The 21,750-nt window shown below is 45.0% G+C and overlaps 1 protein-coding gene and 1 non-coding gene across 2 annotated transcripts in view; one reads left to right on the top strand and one right to left on the bottom strand.

The window, feature by feature from the left end:
• ZNRF3 (zinc and ring finger 3) overlaps positions 1–21,750 on the bottom strand; it is a 247,674-nt gene that overhangs the window by 174,230 nt on the left and 51,694 nt on the right. The window lies entirely within an intron of this gene.
• On the top strand, positions 6,435–6,540 carry LOC120361081 (U6 spliceosomal RNA). The gene has a single exon (XR_005577442.1). It is a non-coding gene; the product is annotated as a U6 spliceosomal RNA (small nuclear RNA).

Below are 21,750 nucleotides of genomic sequence, written 5' to 3'. Positions count from 1 at the left end.
AGACATTTCTCCTCGCGGTTGCTAGAGTTCGGCGGGAACCCGGACCGCAACCTGCTCCAGGCGATGCGCGCCCCCTCTGGAGGCGCCGTGCGTCCTGGTCCGATGAAGGAGTTAGGGCCATTTCGTCTTGAAAGGCCCAGTCCTTCCGGGTTCCCCCGTCCCAATTTACAGTTTCCAGGAAGCTTGATCGCCCGCTCCGGGCGCTCTATGCCTACCCCCACCTCCAGGATCCAACGGGGAAGGCCGGGGCAATCGGGGGCAGTTTGCAGCTTAGGTCGTGTCCGGTTCTTGCACAGGTGTCGCCTAGACAGCTTCTCTGTCTGAAGTCTGTACTGAAGGAGTGAGGAAGACCTTGAGGAAGACTTCTGATAAGAGTTCATCTTTCTGCAGCCCCAGAAACTAATTCAGACACCACCCCCAAAAAAGTCTGGAAACTTTGCCTCGCCTCCTGCAGCCAGAGGAGTCCAACATCATTATCACCCTCTATGCACAGACTGCTGGCTGCCAAACTAACATATCTAAAGCACGTGCTCGAGGGCTCAGAGGTTCCCAGTCACCCAGAAAATAAACTTTTAATTCCCTGCCCCTTTTTGGTACATGTCTTTTCCTTCCTCATCTAGTCCTCTGAGAATTGAACCCCTCCTTGAAAAGCCTGATCCAATTCCCACTTCCTCCGTGGAGTCTTCCTTCCCTGGCCAGAACTGCTTTGTTCAGATATTTGCAAATATTTGGTTAGGATGAATCTGCTTCTACTTGCTACCACACCCAAAATGTTAAAAAGACAAAAGAAAGAAAGAGAAAACTCATTGAGAATTTTCTTCAGTAAACAACTTACCAAGGTTATATTTTAAAGCTGAAAAAAAAAAAGTAATGTGCAATAGAAAACACACTTGAAAAAAATCCACAGATCTGTATTACCACATATGGACCACCCAGAGCTTCCGCTCAGGAAGGAGGCACCTGGGAAAGCGGGACTCTGGAGGGAGTGGCTTTTTAGTTTCTCCAAAACTGAGCCTAACTGGTGCTGACTGCAACAGGGCACCATCAGTCCTGACAATTACCCCCACAAGGTCTTTTTTTTTTTTTTTTTTTTCATTTAGATACAGGGTCTCCCTCTGTTGCATAGGCTGGCATGCAGTGGTGTGATCACAGCTCACCATGTCCAAGTATCTAACTCCTGTGCCCAAGTATCCTCCCAGCTCAGCCTCCTGAGTAGCTGGGACTACAGGTGCCACACCCAGCCTCCATCCACTTCTTAATTATGGGGGAGGGCAAATCTCTATAGTTCATGGATGACACTTGGCAATATTTCAAATTCAAAGGCACCCACCACCAACTGACAAATGAATAACCAAATGTGGCCTATCCATGCAATGAGATATTATCTATACAGAAATGAAATACTTGGCTGGGTGCAGTGGCTCATGCCTGTAATACCAGCACTTTGGGAGGCCAAGGCTGGTGAATCACCTGAGGTCAGGAGTTTGAGACCAGCCCGGCCAAATGGTGAAACCCCTTGTCTACTAAAATTACAAAAATTAGCTGAGCATGGTGGCACATGCCTGTAATCCCAGCTACTCGGGAGGCTGATGCAGGAGAATCCCTTAAACCTGGGAGGCAGAGGCTGCAGTGAGCCACTGCACTCCAGACTGAGTGGCAGAGTGAGACTCCATCTCAAAAAAAAAAAAAAAAAAAAAAAAATGAAATACTAATACATGCTACAACATGAATGAACCTTGAAAACATTATGCTAAGTGAAAGAAGCCAGACCCAAAAACCCACATATTCTATGATTCCATTTATATGAAATGCCAAGAATAGGCAAATCTATAAAGACAGAAAGTAGATTACTGGTTGCCAGGGGATGGGAGAGGCAGGAATGGGTAGTGACTGCTAATGGGTTTCTTTGGAGGGTAATGAAAATATTCTGGAATTACATAATGGTGATGGTTACACAACTCTGTAAATATACTAAAAACCACTCAATTGTACACTTTTAAAAGGTAAATGTTATGGCATATGATTTTTTTTTTTTTTTTTTTTTTTTTTTTTTTTTTTTTAGAAACAGGGTCTCACTGTCACACAGGCTGGAGTGCAATGTCATCATCACAGCTCACTGCAGCCTCCACCTCCTGGGCTCAAGTGATCTTTCAGCCTCAGCCTCATAAATAGCTGGGACTACAGATACACACCACCACACCAAGCTAAATTTTTAATTTTTGTTTGTAAAGATAAGTTCTCACTATGTTGCCCACACTGGACTGAAACTCCTAGGGTCAAGCAATCCTCCTGCCTAAGTCTCTCAAAGTGCTAGGATTAACAGGCATGAGCCACCACACCTGGCTGGTATGTGAATTATATCTCAATTTTTTTTTTTATAGAGACAGGGTCTCGCTATGTTGCCCAGGCTGGAGTGCAGTGGCTATTCACAGGCGAGATCCCACTACTGATAAGCACAGGAGTTTTTGACCTGCTCTGTTTCCGACCTGAGCCAGTTCACCCCTCCTTAGGCAACCTGGTGGTCCCCCACTCCCGGAAGGTCACCATATTGATGCTGAACTTAAGTGTGGACACCTGATCCGCATAGCACGCTACAGCCCAGAGCTCCCGGGCTCAAGCAATCCTCCCACCTCAGCCTCCTGAGTAGCTGGGACTACAGGCACACGCGCCACCGCGCCTGGTTTATATCTCAAATTAGCTGATAAAAACATTTCTAGCTGGGCACAGTGGCTCATGCCTATAATCCTAGCACTTTGGGAGGCTGAGGCAGGTGGATCACTTGATGTCAGGAGTTCAAGACCAGCCTGGCTAACATGGTGAAAACCCATCTCTACTAAAAATACAAAAATTAGCTGGGTATGGTGGTGCACACCTGTCCAGCTACTTAGGAGGCTGAGGCAGAGGCTGCAGTGAACTAAGATTGTGCCACTGCACTCCAGCCTACATGACAGGGCTAGACTCTATCTCAAAAAAAAAAAAAAAAAAAAAAAAAAATTCTGTCTTCAGTGGTATTTTCATGCAAGTACACACAGGATACAGCATAAGGATATCCTCTGCTCTTTGAAGTCTTAGTGCACATTTCACACCCTCAACAGGGACTATACTATTTTAAACTGCAATATGCCCCCTGTCATCCACTCCTATCCTCCCTTGGCCTGCCTTCCCCTACCCCTGTGGCATTTATCACCTTGTAACATACTAAATAAATTGTTTATATATTTTTGTCTGTCCTCCACACCCCACATGCACGCATGCCAGAGAACAAGCCCTCTAATAACAGAGATCTTTCTTTTGTTCCGTGACTTAGGCAGAGGCTGCCTGACCCAGAGTAGGCACTCAATAAATATTTGATGCATGAATTAATGACTAAATGAATGAGTGATAAGCTCATTAGTGTGTATCCCTCCCATTCTGCAAACATTTGGGGCAGCTTGTTAACAGCTGCATTGGAGCATTGGGCTTCATGGGACCAAAATAAATTTTCGAGTGTGGAGAAGAATGACCATCCTTTCCTCAAGAACTGCGATGCAAACCCACACAACGGTCAGAAAACAAACCAGTTTTGGTTTTTTAAATTCTGCTTAAAGAAAGAGATAAGGCTAGACACAGTGGCTCATGTCTGTAATCCCAGCACTCTGGGAAGCCAAGGAGGGCTGATCACTTGAGGCCAGGAGTTCGAGACCAGCCTGACCAACATGGCAAAACCCCATCTTTACTAAAAATACAAAAAATTAGCCAGGTGTGGTGGCACACACCTATAGTCCCAGCTGCTTAGGAGACTGAGACAGGAGAATCGCTTGAACCCAGGAGGCAGAGGTTGCAGTGAGCCCAGATCGCAACAGTGTACTCCAGCCTGGGCAACAGAATAAGAGTCTATCTCGGGCCGGGCGCGGTGGCTCAAGCCTGTAATCCCAGCACTTTGGGAGGCCGAGGCGGGTGGATCACAAGGTCAAGAGATCGAGACCATCCTGGTCAACATGGTGAAACCCCGTCTCTACTAAAAGTGCAAAAAATTAGCTGGGCATGGTGGCGCGTGCCTATAATCCCAGCTACTCAGGAGGCTGAGGCAGGAGAATTGCCTGAACCCAGGAGGCGGAGGTTGCGGTGAGCCGAGATCGCGCCATTGCACTCCAGCCTGGGTAATAAGAGCGAAACTCCGTCTCAAAAAAAAAAAAAAAAAAGAGTCTATCTCAAAAAAAAAGAAAAAAAGGCCAGGCACAGTGGCTCACATCTGTAATCCCCAGCACTTTGCGGGGGGCTGAAGCGAGTGGATCAAAAGGTCAGGCATTTGATACCAGTCTGACCAACATGATGAAACCCCGTTTCTACTAAAAAACATAAAAATTAGCCAGGGGCAGTGGCTCACGCCTGTAATCCCAGCACTTTGGGAGGCCAAGGCAGGTAGATCACGAGGTCAAGAGATCGAGACCAACCTGGTCAATATGGTGAAACCCCATCTCTACTAAAAATACAAAAAAATTAGCTGGGCATGGTGGCGCACGCCTGTGGTCCCAGCTACTAGGGAGGTTGAGGCAGGAGAATTGCTTGAACCCAGGAGGCGGAGGTTGCGGTGAGCCGAGATGGTGCCATTGCACTCGAGCCTGGGTAACAAGAGCGAAACTCCATCTCAAAAAAAAAAAAAAAAAAAAAAAAACATAAAAATTAGCCAGGCATGCTGGTATACACCTGTAGTCCCAGCTACTCAGGAGGCTGAGGCAGGAAAATTACTTGAACCTGGGAGGCAAGAGGTCGCAGTGAACCGAGATCATGCCACTGCACTCTAACCTGGGCAACAGAGCAAGACTCCATCTCAAAAATAAAAAAAGAAAAGAAAAGAAAAAGAAAAATATGAAAGCTGTGCACTGTGATATGTGCCTATAATCCCTGCTACTCAGGATACTGAGGTAGGAGGATCCCTTGAGCACACGAGTTCAAATCCAGCCTGGGTAACATGGCAAGACTCCATCTCTGAAAAAGAAAAAGGAAAAGGGGCCTGGGCAACATAAAGTAACCCCCATCCCTAAAAACAAAAATTAGCCAAGCATGGTGGTGGGCACCTGTGGTTCCAGCTACTTGTGAGGGTGAGGTAGGAGGATCTCTTGAACCCAGGATTTGGAGGCTGCAGTGAGCTCAGATTGTGCCACTGTACTTCAGACTGGGCAACACAGCAAGGCTCTGTCTCAGAGAGAGAGAGAGAGAGAGAGAGAAATGTAGGGTTAATAAGATATAGTTCAGAAACACAGAGGTAGCATGATTCACCTTTCAGCAGTGTGAAGCTGTTCAGAAAGGAAGTATTCACTGAGAAATGAAGTTTCGCCAAAATCTGACAGGCAGCAAGGGGAGACAGAAAATAACTTCAAATAAGAGATAAGACCCATCAGCGAGAGCAAGGAAGGGATCCGCAAGCTGGGCCAAGTGATAGAAGTGAAGCACATTCATTATCTTGTGTGGCACATCCCTAGCAGATCATCCTGGCTGTAATTTAGCTTATTCCTTTCCTTGCTTATCAGACATAGCTCAGAAGAAAGTAACTGAGAACAGGTGCATCAGCATTGGTTAAAGCTGCCAAACCTTTGGCAAATCTCACTGACTTAGGCCAAAAACCACATAAAGCTTCAGGAAATTTTCTACCAGCAAAATTCTATTTATATGACTGAATAGAGAAGTTCAGGGATTTCAAATTCATAAACATATGATTTAGTACCTAAAGAGACTGTATCTGTGCTAATATAAATGCAGACACATATGGTCTTCTAAGACAGAAGAGGGGTGGGTGAGTAGACAACAGATACACGTGAAGGTTTGCAAACATTACCTATATATGGAAGGAGACATTAGAAACTAATTAACAGTTGTTTCTGGAGAGGTATCTGGGTGACTGGGAGGCAAGGAACAAAGGGAAACTTACATTTCCCGAAAAAGTTGGCCCTCCATTTCTGTGAGTTCTGCATTTATGGATTCAATAAACCATGAATAGAAAATATTCAAGAAAAAAAATGGATGTTTGCCTCTGTACTGAACATATACAGATCTTTTTCTTGTCAAAAATAGCATAACAACTATTTACATGGCATTTACATTGCATTTGGTGTTATAACATCTAGAGATTATTTCAAGTCTACGGGGTGGGGGGGCCAGGTCCAGTGGCTCACGCCTGTAATCCCAACACTTTGGGAGACTGAGGCAGGCAAATCATGAGGTCAGGAGTTCGAGACCATCCTGGCTAGCATGGTGAAACCCCGTCTCTACTAAAAATACAAAAAATTAGCTGGGCATAGTGGCAGGCGGCTGTAGTCCCAGCTACTCAGGAGGCTGAGGCAGGAGAATCACTGAAACCGGGAGGCAGAGGTTGTAGTGAGCTGAGATCACGCCACTGCACTCCAGCCCAGGTAACAGAGTAAGACTTGGTGTCAAAAAAAAAAAAAAAAAAAAAAGTGCTCAATTCGGAAGCACATATACTAAAATTGGAACAATACAGAGACGATTAGCATGGCCCCTGCACAACGATGACACGCAAATCTTGAAGCGTTCCATATTTTTAAATTAAAAAAAAAAAAAAAGAAAAGAAAAACAAAAAAATGGGCTAGGGGCAGTGGCTTACATCTGAAATCCCAGTATTTTGGGAGGCCAAGGCGAGTGAATCACTTGAGGTCAGGAGTTCGTGACCAGCCTGGCCAACATGGTGAACCCCTACTAAAAAAATATGAAAATTAGCCAGGCATGGTGGCATGTACCTGTAGTCCCAGCTACTCAGGAAGCCAAGGCAGGAGAACTGCTCAAACCTTGGGGGCGGAGACTGTAATAAGCTGAGATCACACAACTGCACTCCAGGCTGGGTGACAGAGTGAGACGAGACTCCGTCTCAAGAAAAAAAAAAAGACTAAATTTAAAAAATGGATTAACCAATCTCTGCATTTCTGCATTCAAATAGTTCCTTTCTTTTTTTGTTTTTTGTGAGGGTTTTTTTTTGAGACGGAGCCACTTCACCAGTAGTTCTTTCTTTTTTCATTTCTTCCTTCCATCTGCAAACATTTATTACTATATGGGACAGATAAAGAAGTCAATAAAAGATTTTAATAAAATATAAGTACACATCACTATTTTACAAAATCATTTTAAGACTTTGAACCTTATGTTGCTTCTTTAAGGTGATCCAGATGTAAGATATGTTAGCATTCTTCTACAGTATTTATATCAATTTCTGGAAACTTTCATTTATTGTATTTAAACATCATATAATTCTCTTGAAAGGCACAATAGATGGTATATAGACAAGTAGCGGCAGTTCTTTCAAACTCTTAGAAGTATCTCTTTGGCCTTTGAAGTATGCCATCAATCTATGTCTACTTTAAGCCTTGAGGCAGAAAGCCAATCTAGGCCCCAACTCATCGGTGGTTTAAACCTTGCTTCAACCTGCCCCTGATTTGCAATGGCCGCCCAACCTGGAGTCACAAACTCCAACAGCGCTCCAGGGGCCAGGCAGGGAATGTGACTGAGTGAAGTGGGCCAAATGGAAGCAAAAATAACCAGCAAGTGATATGGTAAATGACAACAGTGCTTCAAATGGGAACACCCTTAGGAGTGGTGGCCTGGGGAATGCATGGCGAGCGCTGAGGGCCACTCCAGCATGTCTTTGCTGTGGGGAATGTAGACCCAAGATGCACAGATCTTCTGATTTGTTCAAAAGAAGCAAAAATCCAGATTTGTCTGTAGCATCTCCTAGTTTTTAAATGTTAGAAATAGATCTCTAAAGATTAGTATTGCGATGGAGCTAAATGAATACATTTACAGGCCATTTTTGACTCAAGAGACACAGAAGAGAAATTAGACAAAGGAGATGCTGATTGGACCAAGTGGTAAAATGATCACTTCTAAGCTATTAAGGTGAGGAAAAGGAAGAAGTTCCAAGATCTCAGAAGTATAAATACTGCACTATATATAGGACACAGTTGTATCTGTGGGCAGCACCCTTGACCACAAGAGGCATCTGTCTTCAGGGTGCAGCATTTAATTGAAGTGGAAATGTAATCACATGCCTACTTGGCCAAGAAAGGCTGATGAGGGATGAGGGATCATTAGACCTTCAAAGATAGGGAAGTCAGGTTGCTTTTACACTGATCATGTTCCTATTTGAAGATAAAGAAAAAAGAATTGGGAGAAAACACCAGAAGGAAATAAAGGCCAATTACTTGCTTTTGTCCAACAATATCAGACAGGAGAGCTTAGCACAGAGGTGAGTTAATAGGAAAGAAGACAGTTTGGGTGAGAACATACATTCCATTCACTGTGAGTGGGAAACAACATCAGCTTGCAGGGAAGTAGTAATGAACAGGAATTACTGACTCAACATTCCTCTTTACTAGTACGTGCCTTCCTGGCCCATGCTGTCTCTGGGGGGCTGTCAATCACAGAGCTCAGCATCCCAACACAAGTGAGCATGTGACTCAGACTAGCCAATCAAAGCACTCCACTCCCTTAACTACGTGCATTGGTTCAGAAGTGAGCATGTGACCAAGGCAGGACCAATTAGAATCTTCCCTGAAATTTGATCTACACCAATTTGGGAGAGAGATCTTTCTTCTCTGGCATCTCAAACTGTAAGGATTATGTAAACTTAAACTGTGGCTTTTTTCTCAACCACATAGAAAATGCTGCTGTTGCTGCTGCAGGAAAAAGGAGCAGAGACAAGCTGAGATGAGATAAATAAGAAGAGGAAGGGTACTGGCTGCATCGATTGAACACTTGGATCTATCCCCGTAACAAAAGACTCCTGAAAAATACAGCAGTAAAGCTGACTAGTTCAGTGACTAGCAGTAGTGATAAGAGGTAGACACCCACTTACAACACATGCACCATCAAACCAAAGAAACTGAGATTGAGGGGGGTCAAGAAACCCAAACTTTGCTAAAAGCAGCTGAGTCAAACATAGTTTCACATAGTACAACTCTAGTATGTACCTCTCAAAAAATCTTTTGCAAATCAAGAAAAATGGAAGATTCCAAAGCCAGAAACCTAAAATAAAGAAGGGATCTGTCTATTAATTAAGTCAATGAATGAGTGAACAAATACCCAGACTAGAGTTCCTTATCATTTATTTTTAATTTTATTTTTTCTGAGACACAGTTTCACTGTGTTGCCCAGGCTGGAGTGCAGTCTCATGATCGTAGCTCATTATACTGTATCCTCAAACTCCTGGGCTCAAGCAATCCGCCCACATCAGCCTCCTGAGTAACTAGAACTACAGACATACGCCACCACACCTGGTTAACTTGTGTGTGTGTGTGTGTGTGTGTGTGTGTGTGTGTGGTTTGTTGTTGTTGTTCTTTGAGACAGTCTCATTCTATTGCCCGGGCTGGAATGCAGTAGTGCAACCCAAGTTCAAGAAATTCACCTGCCTCAGCCTCCTGAGTAACTGAGATTGCAGGTGTGTGCCACCATGTCTGACTAATTTTTGTATTTTTTACTAGGGATGGGGTTTCACCATGTTAGCCAGGCTGGTCTTGAACTCCTCACCTCAAGTAATCCAACTGCCTCGGCCTCCCAGTGTGCTGGGATTACAGACATGAGCCAACATACATGGCCTGTTCTTATTTTTGTTTTTGTAGAGACAGGATCTTGCTTTGTTGCCCAAGCTGGTCAAATTTCTGGCTTCAAGTGATCCTCCCACCTCAGCCTCCCAAAGTGCCTGGATTACAGGCCTGACCCAATATGTCTGGCCTCCTTATCATTTCAGTTGAGGGCACTTAGAAGAAATAACTCACAATGCAGAAGATGACAAATCTGTCATCTCCAAATGTGACATGGAATTCAAATAGGCCTCACATTTTATTGCTGAAAAACACCTTAGAGATCAGAAAACCAAGACCTAGCACTTACAACAAGCTAATAGATCAATAAAAGTACACAGCATGGAGGTGCCCAGCCTCCTATGTGGTCTCATTTATACAGAGATGCTATCTGGCAACAATTAAATACTGAGCACAGACATGATGAGGAAGAGAGATATCACACAACCTTGCCTTCTTTGTGCAAGCCAGTGCCACCTTCTTTGGTTTTGGTCAACTAGAGCCTTAAGGCCCTTGGAAGCCACAGCCACAAGGATCAAGAAAGCCCACTCTTAGGCTGGGCTCGGTGGCTCACGCCTGTAATCCCAGCACTTTGGGAGGCCGAGGCGGGTGGATCACGAGGTCAAGAGATCGAGACCATCCTGGTCAACATGGTGAAACCCCGTCTCTACTAAAAATACAAAAAATCAGCTGGGCATGGTGGCACGTGCCTGTAATCCCAGCTACTCAGGAGGCTGAGGCAGGAGAATTGCCTGAACCCAGGAGGCGGAGGTTGCGGTGAGCCGAGATCACGCCATTGCACTCCAGCCTGGGTAACAAGAGCGAAACTCCGTCTCAAAAAAAAAAAAAAGAAAGCCCACTCTTATTCTACAGATACTTTCACAGTGGTCTGCAAAGATTTTCAGTATTTGTGTGTGTGTATACATAAAATTTACAGTATGTGTCTATATATACACACTGTATGTACGTATAAAGTATATATACATATAGAGTATAGACACTGCACATCTATAGTATATACTATAGACACAGTATATACTGCATACTGTGTCTATACACATACTGTATATACACTATATATACAGTCTATGCTATAATACACTGTGTATATTATAGGTTAAGAGTACATATAATGTATATGTAAATATATACATATATACTGTAAGGATTTATAATCTATAGACTATAAATCTGTATATATACTGTAAATATATGTTTATGTATATACCACATATGTATCACATATACATATATGCACATATGCATATATACATATTTTTGTTTGTTTTACAAGAAAAGAGGCCGGGCATGGTGGCTCACACCTGTAATCCAAGCACTTTGGGAGGCCAAGGTGGGCGAATCATGAAGTCAGGAGTTCGAGACCAGTCTGTCCAACACGGTGAAAACCCATCTCTACTAAAAATGCAAAAAATTAGCCAGGCATGGTGGTGTGTGCCAGTAATCCCAGCTACTCGGGAGGCTGATGCAGGAGAATTGCTTGAACCAGGGAGGTGGAGGCTGCAGTGAGCTGAGATCACGCCACTGCACTCCAGCCTGGGTGACGGAACAAGATTTTGTCTCAAAAAAAAAAAAAAAAGAAAGAAAAAGAAAAACAAAACAAAACAAGAATATCTAACTGTAAGATTCTCCTATCTCATACCGTCTTCCCCCACTTAAGTTATCCATTATTTTGAGTCCCTTACTTTCCTTTTGTATATTTTCTTTGCATCTGTATGTAATCTAAAATTTTATTTTTATTTATTTTAGTTGCTTTTACTTTTATAAAAGAGTATCATAATGAATACAATCTTTTAGAACCTTTCTTTACTTTTTTCTACTTCATAGTACATTGCTAATATTTGTCCATATTATTAAGTCATTTGAATTCACCTGTTTTGACCCTTGTATACTGTGTCATTGCACCAATAATATCAGAGTTCATCCATTTCATTCTTCTCTTGATGGACATTCAGTCTACTGCCAAGTTTTTGCTCTTGTGGAGCAAAAGTTTTTTCTCTAATGCTTCTCTTAACATATAGCACATATTAATACTACTAGCCTGTTCTCACACTGCTATAAAGAAATACCTGAGACTGGTCAGGTGCAGTGGCTCATGCTTGTAATCCCAGCACTTTGGGAGGTTGAGGCTCATGAAGTCAGGAGTTCAAGACCAGCCTCTCCAATATGGTGAAACCCCGTTCTACTAAAAAATAGAAAAATTGGCTGGGCACGGTGGCTCAAGCCTGTAATCCCAGCACTTTGGGAGGCCGAGGCAGGTGGATCACGAGGTCAAGAGATCGAGACCATCCTGGTCAACATGGTGAAACCCCGTCTCTACTAAAAATACAAAAAATTAGCTGGGCATGGTGGCACGTGCCTGTAATCCCAGCTACTCAGGAGGCTGAGGCAGGAGAATTGCCTGAACCCAGGAGGCGGAGGTTGTGGTGAGCTGAGATCGCGCCATTGCACTCCAGCCTGGGTAACAAGAGCGAAACTCCGTCTCAAAAAAAAAAAAAATACAAAAATTGGCCATGAGTGGTGGCACATGCCTGTAGTCTCAGCTACTCAGGAGGCTGAGGCAGGAGAATCGCTTGAACCCAGGAGGTAGAGGTTGCAGTGAGCCAAGATTATGCCACTGCACTCCAGCCTGGGCAACAGAGTGAGACTCTGTCGCAAAAAAAAAAAAAAGAAAAAAAGAAAAAAGGAAAGAAGAAAAGAAAGAAATACCTGAGACCAGGTAATTTTATAAAGAAAAGAAGTTCAATTGGCTCACAGTTCTGCAAGCTGTACAGGAAGTATACATGATTCTGGGGAGGCCTCAGGAACCTTACAATCATGGTGGAAGGTGAAAGGGAAGCTGGCGCATCTTATAGGGCCACAGCAGAAGGAAGGGAGAGAAAAGGAAAATGCTACACTTTTTTTTTTTCTGAGACTTACTCTGTTGCCAGGCTAGAGTACAGTGGCACTATCTCAGCTCACTGCAATCTCTGCCTCCTGGGTTCAAGCGAGTCCCGTGTCTCAGCCTCCTGAGGAGCTGGGACTACAGGCATGCATCACCACACTTGGCTAATTTTTTGTATTTCAGTAGAAACGGGTTTTCATCATGTTGGCCAGGATGGTCTCAATCTCCTGACCTTGTGATCCGCCCACTTTAACCTCCCAAAGTACTGGGATTACAGGCATAAACCACCACTCCCAGCCAATGCTACACACTTTTAAACAACCAGATCTCACAATAACTCACTGGTTATCAGGAGAGCAGCCCCGAGGGGATGGTGCTTATTCATTCATGAGAACTCCACCACATGATCCAATTGCCTCCCACCAGGCCACCTCCAGCACTGGAGATTACAATTCAACATGACATTTGGTGGGGACACATCTAACCTATATCAACATGTCATATTGTACAATAGGCTGTAGGTTATTTTCAAAGTCCTAGTTTTCATTCTGGATGGTGGAATCATGGGTCTTTATTATTAAAACTCATTAACCAAGTAAATAAAAGCAGACCATACATGGACCAATGATGCCAGTGTGTCATGACTAATCTAATTATATACACCCAAGATCCAGAGAGAAAAATAAATCAGGAAAATACTATACGTGCTGTGATATGCCCTGTGTTTTGTCTTGAAATGTTTGCTGTATCAGCACATCCAGGCCTGTTTCACCTTTAATTTTGCAGAATTTTCTGGTAATGGACATAACATAAATTTTTAAAAAATGTATTGGCCGGGCCTGGTGGCTCACATCTGTAATCCCAGCACTTTGAGGGGCTGAGGCAGGTGGATCATGAGGTCAGGAGTTTAAGATCAGACTGGCCAACATGGTGAAACTGTGTCTCTACTAAAAACTACAAAAATTAGCTGGGCATGGTAGCTTGTGCCTGTAATCCCAGCTACTTGGAAGGCTGAGGTAGGATAATTGCTTGAACTGGGACCTGGGGTCGGGGGTAGATTGCAGTGAGCTGAGATCGAGCCACTGAACTCCAGCCTGGGCTACAGAGTGAGACTCCATCTCAAAACAAACAAACAAAAAAAAATTTATCTTGGAAAATTTCAAACATATGCAAAAGAGTGAATGAAACAGGATGAGCCCAGGTTCACTAATTATTAACATCTGGCCAGTCCTGCTTCAGCTTTTTCCCACTACTCTCTCCCTCCCTCCCTCCCCATCTGCATTATTTTAAAGCAAATCTTTATTTGTCCATAACTCCCTGTCTGTTGGTAGACACAGGTTGTTTCCACTCTTTGGCTTCTAGAAGCAATGCTGCAATGAACGTCCTTGAAAATATGGTGAAATTATATATATATATATTTTTTTCATATACACATATTCATATATGTATGTGTGTGTATATATATAAACTGACTCATGCCTGTAATCCCAGCACTTTAGGAGGCCGAAGTGGGTGGATCATGAGATCAGGAGTTCGAGACCATCCTGACCAACATGATGAAACTGTTTCTACTAAAAATAACAAAAATTAGCTGGGCATGGTGGTGCACGCTTGTAATCCCAGTTACTCAGGAGGCTGAGGCAGGAGAATCCCTTGAACCCGGGAGGCGGAGGTTGCAGTGAGCTAAGATTGCGACATTGCACTCCAGCCTGGGGACAGAGTGAGACTCTGTCTCAGAAAAATAAATAAGGCCGGGTGTGGTGGCTCACGCCTATAATCCCAGCACTTTGGGAGGCCAAGGCAGGTGGATCACGAGGTCAAGAGATCGAGACCATCCCGGTCAACATAGTGAAACCCCGTCTCTACTGAAAAAATACAAAAAATTAGCTGGGCGTGGTGGCGCGTGCCTGTAATCCCAGCTACTCAGGAGGCTGAGGCAGGAGAATTGCCTGAACCCAGGAGGCGGAGGTTGCGGTGAGCCGAGATCGCGCCAGTGCACTCCTGCCTGGGTAACAAGAGCGAAGCTCCGTCTCAAAAAAAAAAAAAAAAAAAAAAAGAAGGAGGGTGCTAGTGAGCTGGTGGGTGCTCCTGGAGCTGGGACGCCTGGGGAGGCTGTTTCCCACCAGTGAAATGATAACAGCAACTTGGGTTTTATTGAGCATTTATTATGTGCAAGGCACTGTGCCAATGGCTTTGCCCATGTTGTCTCCTATGATCCCTACTTGGGGACTGTGGTATCCCTGTTTTGTAGATGGGGAAGTAGGCTTGCCTAAGGTCACAGAGGTAATAAATGGTAAAGTCAGGACTGGACCCAGATCTGATGCCAGAACCCTTGAGTTGGGAGGTCTGTGGTCCCAGACAGGGTCAATGGCTGCCTTGCCTCCTGATGGCTTTGCTGGACCTGGCTCCTGTCTTTTAGGACGCTGTGCTTTCTGCCCTTATGTTCCTAAACACGTCCTCAAACCGGAATGATTTCTTCCTCCTTTTTGCAAAAGCCAGCTCCTGTTTATTTTTCTCCACCACTGACAAGCTGTGTGGCCAAGGCAAGTTGTTCTCCCTCTCTGAGCTTGGGTTTCCTTGTCTATAAAATGCAGGCAATACTTGGCCTGCCTCACAGGGTCAGCCTGAGGATTACATGAGATGATGGATGGGCCGTGGTGGGCCTGGAGACAGGCATGGGCATGCTCACAATGGCTGTGAGCTCGGATTCCCCCAGCTCTGAGTTTAGGACAGACTCTGAGCATCTTCAAGCATCTGTTCCCACAGCACCTGGCATGGAGACTCACTTATAGAAGGTGCTCACCAAATGCTTGCACTCACAGAAGCCATGAGTGGCAGCCACTTCTGATATTCAGGAGTTCTTAACATCCCTATGGTTCTCAAGTCCTGGTGCTAGAGATATGGCCTGTACTCCTGTTTGTTTCTTCAGTGAGTTAATGATTTACCTCCCGTGTTAAATTTTGTTTAAACAGACATGACCCCGTTGGTGGCCAAGGCTCTGTCCCGTCCAAAGTGTCTCAGGGATCAAAGAAGCCCAAAGACACAGGAGCCCTCCCACTGCCTACCCCATTCCAGAATTGTCCTTTAGCCTGCTGGCATCTGCCTCTGCACCATGGTCTCCTGACCTTAGCCACCTTGCTGTAGCCATGCTCTAGCCAGAGCTAGAGGCCCTCAGTCTCTCTCTGAGAACAGTCTGCCTCTCTCTAGGCCACAGCATAGCCATGTGACCCCAAGGCCCTGCTGTCCTTACTGCCATCACTATCTTCTTTCTTTCTTTCTTTCTTTCTTTTTTTTTTTTGAGACGGAGTTTCGCTCTTGTTACCCAGGCTGGAGTGCAATGGCGCGATCTCGGCTCACCGCAACCTCCGCCTCCTGGGCTCAGGGAATTCTCCTGCCTCAGCCTCCTGAGTAGCTGGGATTACAGGCACGCGCCACCACGCCCAGCTAATTTTTTGTATTTTTAGTAGAGACGGGGTTTCACCATGTTGACCAGGATGGTCTCGATCTCTCGACCTCGTGATCCACCCGCCTCGGCCTCCCAAAGTGCTGGGATTACAGGCTTGAGCCACCGCGCCCGGCCTCTTTCTTTCTTCTTTCTAAAAAACATCAGTGAAGGCTAGAGAGCCCAGCCCTTTAGAAGTGAAGGAAAGTCAAGGTACCTGTGGCTGGAGAACAGGAGAACAACGTGAGTCCAGTGTCTGGACTGCACTGTGAAGGCCTCTGCCCACCAGAGTCCCTGAAGCACTTGTTCATTCACCACCCTATGTTCCTGGGGCCTCCTGAGGGTCCCTCCTGTGTCTCTCCTCCACAGAGGAGAGATCTAAAGGTGTCTCAATGGGATTTGTTCATTTCATTGAGGACATGGGGAGCCAAGGGTCTTTCCAGTGTGGCCCTGTCACTTCCACTCCCTCCATGGTCACCCCATCCTCCCAGCCCTGGGGAATGGACCTGCCTATGAGTAAAAGGACTGCCCTGCTCCTGCTGTGTAGGGCAGGTGAGCACACCTCATCCCACCACCTGCTGGTCTTCTCCAGCCTCTTGTCTGGGCTCCCTGTCCCCTGATTTTGCTGCTCCCCACTCCAGCTTCCTGCCTATTAGTATTTTCCCAGGGCTGCTGTGGCAAATTGCCACAAACTTGATGACTTAAAACAGCAGAAATGAGGCCAGGCATAGGGGCTCACATCTGTAATCCCAGCACTTTGGGAGGCCGAGACAAGAGGATCACTTGAGCCCAGGACTTCGCAATCAGCCAGCACAACATAGGGAGACCCTGTCTTTATTTCACAGTTCTGGAGGCCACAGGTCCTAAATCAAGGTGTCACCAGGGCCAGCCTCCCTCCACAGACTCTAGGGGAGGACTCTTCCTTGCTTTTTTCAGCTTCTGGTGGCTGCCAGAGTTCTCTGGCTTGTGGCTCCATCACTCCGGCCTCTGCGTCCATCCTCACATGACTTTCCCCTTTGCTCTGTGTCTTTTCCTCCTCTATTGTGAGGACACTAGTCATTAAATTTAGAGTCCACCCAGGTCATCCAGGAGGATCTCATCTGGAGATCATTAACTTCATTTCACTTAGCTTATTTTTTCTTTTTCTGTTTTTGTTTTTTTAAAAAAAACACAGTCTTGCTGTTGCTTAGGCTGGAGTGCAGTGGCATGATCCCTGCTCACTGCAACCTCTGCCTCCCATGTGCAAGTGATTATCTCATCTCAGCCTCCCGAGTAACTGGGACTACAGGCATGCACCACTGCACCTGGCTAATTTTTTGTTTTTTGTTTTGAGACAGAGTCTCACCCTGTCACCCAGGCAGAGTACAATGGTGTGATCTCAGCTCACTGCAACCTTTGCCTCCCAGGTTCAAGCAGTTCTCCTGCCTCAGCCTCCTGGATAGCTGGGATTACAAGCTCATGCCACCACGCCCGGCTAGTTTTTTGTATCTTTTGCAGAGATGGGGTTTCACCACGTTGGCCAGGCTGGTCTTGGAACTCCTGACCTCATGATCCACCCACCTCAGCGTCCCAAAGTGCTGGAATTACAGACATGAGCCCAGCCTAATTTTTGTATTTTTAGTAGAGACACGGATTCACCATGTTGGCCAGGCTGGTCTCAAACTCCTGGCCTCAAGTGATCCACCTGCCCAGCCTCCCAAAGTGCTAGGATTACAGGTGTGAGCCACCGCGCTCATCCTAATTTCATACTTTTCCCAAGTGAGATCACATTTACAGATTCTAGGTGGACACATCTTTTGGAAGGGTCACCTTTCAACCCATGGCAACTAGTATCAACTGAAACTGGAAGAATATGGGCATACCAGGTAGTGAAAACAAAATCAGTGAAGGCTAGAGAGCCCAGCCCCTTAGAAGTGAAGGAAGCTCAAGGTACTTGTGGCTAGAGAACAGAAGAGCAATGAGAGGACAGGGGGAAGGGGGTTGGCGGGGCGGGAGGAGGGAGGTGGTCTGAGCAATTCATGCAACTCTCACAGACCAAGGCAAGAAGATGGGACAGCCACAGGATGTTGTTGTTGTTTTTTTTTGTTTTTTTTTTTTTTGAGACGGAGTTTCGCTCTTGTTACCCAGGCTGGAGTGCAGCGGCGCAATCTCGGCTCACCGCAACCTCCGCCTCCAGGGTTCAGGCAATTCTCCTGCCTCAGCCTCCTGAGTAGCTGGGATCACAGGCACGCGCCACCATGCCCAGCTAATTTTTTGTATTTTTAGTAGAGACGGGGTTTCACCATGTTGAACAGGATGGTCTCGATCTCTCAACCTCGTGATCCACCCGCCTCGGCCTCCCAAAGTGCTGGGATTACAGCTTGAGCCACCGTGCCCGGCCAGGATGGTTTTAAATAAGGAAATGGTATTATATCAATTGCCTTTTTTTCTGTTTTTATTTTTTCCTTTTATTTATTTATTTTTGAGACAGGGCCTCGCTCTGTCACTCAGGTTGGAGTGCAGTGGTGTGACCATGGCTCACTGTAGCCCTGAACTCCTGAGCTCAAGAAATCCTCTTGCCTTGGCCTCTTGAGTAAGTAGTTGGAGCTATGGGCATGTGCCACCATGCCTGGCTCTGCCATTGACTATTGAACAACTAGCTATCCACATAGAAAAAAAAAGTATGTGTGTCAGGGGAAGACTCCTGCATCACAATATATACAAAGATCGACTTCAAGAAGATTAAAGTCAGCCAAGTGTGCTTGTTCATGCCTGTAATCCAGACACTTTGGGAGGCCAAGGTGGGTGAATTGCTTGAGCCCAGGAGTTTCAGACTAGCCAGGACAACATGATGAAACCCCGCCTCTACTAAAAATACAAAAATTAGCCAGGCACAGTGGCAGGCGCCTGTGGTCCCAGCTACATGGGAGGCTGAGGCAGGAGAATCGCTTAAACCCAGGAGATGGGAGTTTGCAGTGAGCCAAGATCCCACCAGTGCCTCCAGCCTGGGCAATGGAGTGAGACTCTGTCTCAAATAAATAAATAAGCTGTACAAATACACAAAGCAATACCACTTCAAGTTCCACCATATGTGTGGATGTAATAAAGTTATAAAGAATCACATGAGAATAATAAACATCAAGCTTAGCACAGTATTTACTTAGGGGGGGGCAAATAAGTGATTGGAAGAGCACACAGGGGTTTTCTACAGTTTGGGGAGTACTTTGTGTTCTCTTCCTTCCTTTCTCTCTTTCTCTCTCTCTTTTTTTTTTTTTTTTTGAAATGGAGCCTCGCTCTGTTGCCAGGCTGGAGTGCAGTGGCACAATCTCAGGTCATTGCAACCTCCGCTTCCTTGGTTTAAGCAATTCTCCTGCTTCAGCCTCCCGAGTAGCAGCTGGGATTACAGGCATGTGCCACCACACCCAGGTAATTTTTGTATTTTTTTATAGAGACAGGGTTTCACCATATTGCCCAAGCTGGTTTTGAACTTGTGAGCTCAAGTAATTTGCCAACCTAGGCCTCCCGAAGTGCTGGATTACAGGAATTACAGCCACTGTGCCCAGCCAATGTTTTATTTCTTAAGTCATGTGGTGGGAACACAAATATTTGTTGTGTTGTCCTATATATCTTTCAAATATTTTTTATTTTATATATATTATATATTATATATTTTTATATATATTTCAAATATTTTTTATTTTAAAAAGAGATGACACCAACAAATAGTATACCAATGGCCAAAAAGCACCTTATTCTTTGCATTATCAGCGATCAGGAAAATGCAAATCAAAACCACAATGAGATATTATTTCACACCCACTAGGATGGTCATAATAAAAATTATTATGCTGGGCAGAGTGGCTCATACCTGTACTTCCAGTATTCTGGAAGGCAGAGGTGAGCAGATCACTTGAGGTCAGGAGTTTGAGACCAGCCTGGCCAACATGGTGAAACCCCACCTCTACTAAAAATACAAAAATTAGCCGGGCATGGTGGCACACACCTGCAATCTCAGCCACTCTGGAGGCTGAGGCATGAGAATTCCTTGAACCCAGGAGGCAGAAGTAGCAGTGAGCTGAGATCATGCCACTGCACTCCAGCCTGGATGACAGAGTGAAACTGTGTCTCAAAAAAAAAAAGTGTTGGTGAGAATGCAGAGAAATTGAAACCCTTGTTTATTGCTGATAGGAATGTAAAGTGGTACAGGTGTTATGGAAAAGTTAGGCAGTTCCTCAAAACGTTACTCATAAAATTACCATACAGTCCATCAATTCACCTTCTAGGTATATGCCCCAAAGAATAGAAAGCAGGGACTTGTATGCAACGTTCATAGCAACATTATTTAAAATAGCCAGAAGGTGGAAACAAGCCAACTGTTCATGAACAGATTAATGGATACCAATGTGACGTAGACATTCAAGGGAATATAATTCAACCTTGAATTAAATTCTGATACATGCTACAACATGCATGAACCTGGAAAACATCATGCTAAGTGAAATAATCCAGACACAGAAGGACAAGCATTATGTGATTCCACTTGTATCTGGTACCTAAAATAGGCACAGTAACAGAGACAGAAAGTGGAATAGGGGTGATTAGGGGCTGCGTGAAGGAGAAATGAGGGGTTATTGTTGAATGGGAACAGAGTTTCTGTTTGGGAAGATAAAAAGGTTCTGGAGATTGGCAGTGATGATGATTGCACAACATTGTGAATGTGTTTAATGTCACTGAATTGTACAGGCACCTATAATCCCAGCTACTCGCGAAGCTAAGGCAGGAGAATCGCTTGAACCCAGGAGGCGGAGGTTGCAGTGAGCTGAGATCGTGCCACTTCACTCTAGTCTAGGTGACAGAGCAAGACTCTGTCTCAAAAATAAGTAAATAAAAGTTAAAATGGGCCGGGTACGGTGGCTCATGTCTGTAATCTCAGCACTTTGGGAGGCCGAAGCAGGTGGATCACCTGAGGTCAGGAGTTTAAGACCAGCCCAGCCAACATGGTGAAATCCCATCTCTACAAAAATACAAAAGTTAGCCAGGCATGATGGTGAGTGCTTGTAATCCCAGGTACTTGGGAGGCTGAGACACGAGAGTCACTTGAACCCAGAAGGTAAAGGTTGCAGTGAGCCGAGATTGTGCCATTGCACTCCAGCCTGGGTAACAGAGCGAGACTCCATCTCAAAAAAATAAACTAGCCGGGCTCGGTGGCTCACGCCTGTAATCCCAGCACTTTGGGAGGCCAAAGCAGGCGGATCACCTGAGGTTGGGAGTTCAAGACCAGCCTGATCAACATGGAGAAACCTTGTCTCAACTAAAAATACAAAATTAGCCAGGCATGGTGGTGCATGCCTGTAATCTCAGCTATTTGAGTGGCTAAGGCAGAAGAATAATTAAACACAGGAGGCAGAGTTTGCAATGAGCTGAAATCATGTCACTGCACTCCAGTCTGGGCAATAGAGGGAGACTTTGTCTCAAAAAAAAGAATCACACATACACACACACAGAATGGAAAGAAATATACCATGTAAATTCTAATTAAAAAGCCAGGGTGATTGAATTAAAAAGCAAATAAAACACCATGGCAGGCCAGGCACAGTGACTCGTATCTGTAATCCCAGCACTCTGGGAGGCTGAGGTAGAAGAATCACTTGAATCCAGGAGTTGGAGACCAGCCTCGGCAACATAGTGAGACCTTGTATCAACAACAACAACAAAAAAGCACTATGGCAGAGTGGCATGCTGCTGAATCTAAAGTAATTGTCATAAATAATTGCCAAATAAATATTTCATTTGTGAAAAATTAACTTTTTTTTTTTTTTTGAGACGGAGTTTCGCTCTTGTTACCTAGGCTGGAGTGCAAT

The sequence above is a fragment of the Saimiri boliviensis genome, chromosome 21, assembly GCF_048565385.1.
Source record: "Saimiri boliviensis isolate mSaiBol1 chromosome 21, mSaiBol1.pri, whole genome shotgun sequence".
Lineage (NCBI taxonomy): Eukaryota > Metazoa > Chordata > Mammalia > Primates > Cebidae > Saimiri > Saimiri boliviensis.
Note: the sequence above shows the minus strand (reverse complement) of the source record. Positions and strands in the feature narration are given on the sequence as shown.